Raw genomic sequence first — 4605 nt, 5'->3', positions numbered from 1 at the left:
TAAGATTTCTGAAGAGAGCTGATTTGAACCACTGATCTTGTAGCTAGCAGTCCAGTGTTTGTCCTACAGTGCCATATCAGGATGAGTGAATAAATGAACTAATGAATCACATTCCACGTCCAGTCATGCAGGCCCCACTCACATCTGAAACACAATATTGCTGGCATCAAGGGGAGAGGCAGGGACCAAGGACTTTCAATGCTCCATTTGCTTAAAAACATATTCCAAGGAGAAATCATTCCTACCTGGTTATTAGAGCAGAGTCTCTGAAGAGTTCTTCTAGGTGACATCTAAAAGCAAACAAACAACAACTCTAGTTTGAGAAGTTATGATGTGGAAACCAACTTCTTTCCAAAGTAAATCTATAATTCAGACATTTCTCTAATTCCCCGCAAGACTCTTCCTCCTCACATGTTTGAGGTCATTGAGGGCAAGACAGAACTCATGAGGATTCAGAATCTTGAAAATATTTATATTTAAAACATATGACAAATTTCCACACCTGGCAATTTCTTAAGGAAATAATCAGGGATGCCGACAAAGATTTAAGAACAAGACTGGCTGCCACAGCACTGGTTTTATGGTGACAGATTTGGAGCAACCTATATGTCTAACAACAGAGTACTTGGTAAATTATTTTTTATGATAAATTCTCAGTAAGAAATACTTTGTTGTTGTTGTTATTAAGTGCCATTAAGCTGGTTCTGACTCATAGCCACCTTGTATAGGATTTCCAAGGAGCAGTTGGTAGATTTGAACCATAGACCCTGTGTTTAGCAATCCAGTGCTCATCCTATAAAGCCACATTGGAAATCAGTCATCAAAACACACAGTGGAAAAGTTCCATATCATCAGCCAAAACATGGCCAGAGGCAGACTGTGCAACAGACCATCAATTGCTCATATGTAAATTCAGGCTAAAACTGAAGAAAATTAAAACAAGTCCACAAGAGATAAAATATGACCTTGAATATATCCCACCTGAATTTAAAGATCATCTGAAGAATAGATTTGATGCATTAGACACTAAAGATCGAAGACCAAAAGACTCATGGAATGACATCAAGAATATTATATAGAAAGAAAGTAAAAGGTCATTAAGAAGACAAGAAAGAAGGAAAAGACCAAAATGGAAGTCAGAAGAGACTCTAAAACTTGCTCTCCAGCATAGAGATGCAAAAGCAAATGGAAGAAGTGAGGACATATAAGAGTTGAACAGAAAATTTCAAATGTCAGCCCAAGAAGGCAAAGTCGAATATTATAATGAAATGTGCAGAGACTTAGAAAACCAAAATGGAAGAACACACTCAGCATTTCTCAAGCTGAGGGAACTGAAAAAAATTTTTTCAAACCTCAACTTGAAGTATTGAAGGATTCTATGGGCAAAGTATTGATTGATGCAGAAAGCATCAAAAGATGGCAAGAATACACAGAATCACTGTACCAAAGGAAATGATCGATCTTCCCCTCTCTCCCTTCCCTTGTTTTTTATCCTGTCTCTGATTTTCTTTTTCCTTTCTTTTCATCTTTTTCTTTTCTTTTTCCCCTCCTCTTTTTCTTTCTTTTCTCTTGGCTTTCTTTACTACTCTCATATCTCTTTCTCTTTTATTCATTCCTCTCCCTAGTTTTGTTGGCTATGTTTTTTCTTTCTTTTTATTTCCTCTCTTAATTTTCTTTTCCCCTGTTTTTATTTTCCTTTCCCCTTTTTTTTCTTTTTTAGTTATTATATTCTTTATCTTGCTGCTGCATGTTGGTTTTTATTCCTTTATTTCTTTCTTTTCTGCTGTTGTTCATTTTACTTGCTTATTTTTCTTTTGGTATTTTTTTTTCTTGCCCCTCCCAACAGGTAATAGCAACTGTGCCTATATAGCCCAGTCATACTCCTGATGCCCCATTCACTGGGCAAGAATTACCACTGATCATCAGTAGACAGCAACCAACACCATCCATACATGCCCTGATCTGCACTACATAAACAGAGAACAGAGACCTGCATACACACACTTCTATTCTCTATCAGATCTGCCAGGAGGCAGGTGATGAGTATCTAAAAACACACCAATACAATCATCAATTAAATACACATGCAGCAACACCACAATGTCTCAGAGACAGCAGACAATTTCAGCTCACATGAAAAGAAAGATAGAGTGGCTCAAACAAGTGACCAAAGTTCCCAGCTAGAAAATATTTCTGAAGAAGAAATAATATTTGAACTACCTGATAAATAATTCAAAAGAATAATATTTAGGTGCCTTCAATAGGGTGAGACAAAGATCTAGAAAGCTGCAAATGAAATCAAGGAAAGCAGAGAAAAAAATGTTAGGAGAATTCAGGAAAACCCTATAAGAACAAACTGACCAAATTAATTAAAAAATAGAAACCATACAGAAACAGCAAGTAGAAATCCAGAAGACTAATACTAAAATTTCAGCAATAGATAATACATTGAATGAAGAAATAAACAGAATTGAATCTATGCAAGCCTGAATTCATGAGATTGAAGAAAATCTCTCAATAATAATCTGATAGATGAGTAATCAGAAAAAAATTTTTTAATCCAAAAATTTCCTAAAAATTATGTGGAACACTATCAGGGGAATAACCTACTTCTGATCAGAATTCCAGAGTAGGAAGAAACACAAACACCAAAAAAATGCATAGATAAAATTGTTTAAAATTTGTTGGAAGAAAACTTCCATAACAGCATGAAAGATGGGAAGATTCAAGAAGCACACTGAACCTTAGACAGAATAGACCTGAAAAGAAAATCACCAAGACATATAATAATATAACATTCCACAACCAAACACAAGTAAAGAATCCTGAGAACAGATAGGAAAAACAAGAAGTTACCTACGAGAACAAATAAGACTAAGCTCTGATTACTTGACAGAAATCATGGATGCAAGAAGACAATGGAATGACATATGTAAAACTCTGGGAGAAAAAAATTGCCAACCAAGAATCATATACCCAGAAAAATTATCCCTCAGATATGACAGTAAAATTAGGACATTTCCAGATAAACAAAAATCAAAGGACTTTGTAAAAAACCAGACCAAATTTACAAAAAAATGCTAAAGAAATTTCTTTGGTCAGCAAATTAGCAACAGCAGGCTCAGTGACAACATCACACAGTCAACCCAGATATAGAAGTATGTGAAGTAAAACAAACCCACTAGACAGAAAATAGGGAACTAGAGATATCAATTTGTAATAAAGATAATCATTACCATTATTGTTGTTGTTAGGTGCCATTGAGTCAATTCCAACTCACAGAGAATCTACGCAGAACAGAATGAATTACTGTCCAACCCTGCGCCATCTTCCCAATTGTTGCTATGTTCAAACCCATTGTTACTGCCACTGTGTCATTCCATCCTCTCTTCTTCATTGACCCTCCAATTTTCCAAGCACAATCTCCTTCTCTAGGGACTGGTCATTCCTCCCAATACATCCAAAGTACAAAAGGCAAAGTTTTCCCATCCTCACTTCTAAGGAGCTTTCTGGCAGCACTTCTTCCAGCACAGATTTGTTTGTTCTTCTAGCAGTTCATAGTACTTTCAGTATTCTTGGCCAATACCATAATACAAATGCATCAACTCATCGATGGTCTTCTTTATTCATTGTCCAATTTTCACATGTACGTGAGGCAGTCAAAATTACCATGACTTGCATCAGACACACAGTCCTCAAGCTGACATCTTTGCTTTTAAACACTGTAAAGAGGTCTTGTGCAGCAGATTTGCCCAATGCAATATGTTGTTTGAATTCTTGACTACTAATCCCATGAGCATTGATTGTGGATCCAAGCAAAATGAAGTCTTTGATAACTTCAGTCTCTTCTCCATTTGTCATGATGTTATTTATTGGTTCATTGGTGAGGATTTTTGTTTTCTTTACATTGAAGTACAATCCATACTGAAGGCTGAAGTCTTTGGTCTTCATCAGGAAGTATTTCAGGTTTTCTTTACTTTCAATAAACAAGGTTGTATCATCTGCATATTTCAGGTTGTTGATGAATCTTCCTACAATCCTGATGCCACATTCTTCTACATATAATCCAGTTTCTCTGATTATTTGCTCAGCATATAGACTGAATAAATGCACACCATTCCTGATTTTAATCCATTGTCTCTTTGTTCTATTCTAATGACTGCCTCTTAGTCTATGTACAGCTTCCTCACAAGTACAATTAAGTGTTCTTGAACACCCATTCTTTTCAATGCTATCTATAGTTTGTTATGATTTACACAATCAAATGCCTTTGCATAGTAAACAAAACACAAGTAAATATTTTTCTGTTATTCTCTGCTTTCAGCCAAGATCCATCCTCATTCAACTTCCTTTTCTGAATCCAGCTGGAATTTCTGGCAGCTCGCTTTCAATGCAATAATTTAAAAATCATATCAATCAAAATTTACTTTCATGTGATATTAATGATATTGTTCAATGATTTCTGAATTCTGTTGGGTCACTTTTCTTTGGAATGGGCACAAATATGGATCTCTCCCAATCAGTTGGCTAGGTAACTATATTCCATATTTCTTGACATAGATGACTGAGTGCCTCCAGTGCTGCATCAGTTTGTTGAAATATTTC

This window comes from Chrysochloris asiatica, unplaced genomic scaffold (assembly GCF_000296735.1).
Source record: "Chrysochloris asiatica unplaced genomic scaffold, ChrAsi1.0 scaffold00039, whole genome shotgun sequence".
In the NCBI taxonomy this organism is placed as follows: Eukaryota; Metazoa; Chordata; class Mammalia; order Afrosoricida; family Chrysochloridae; genus Chrysochloris; species Chrysochloris asiatica.
The sequence above is the reverse complement of the archived record's forward strand: the minus strand, read 5'-3'. Positions refer to the sequence as shown.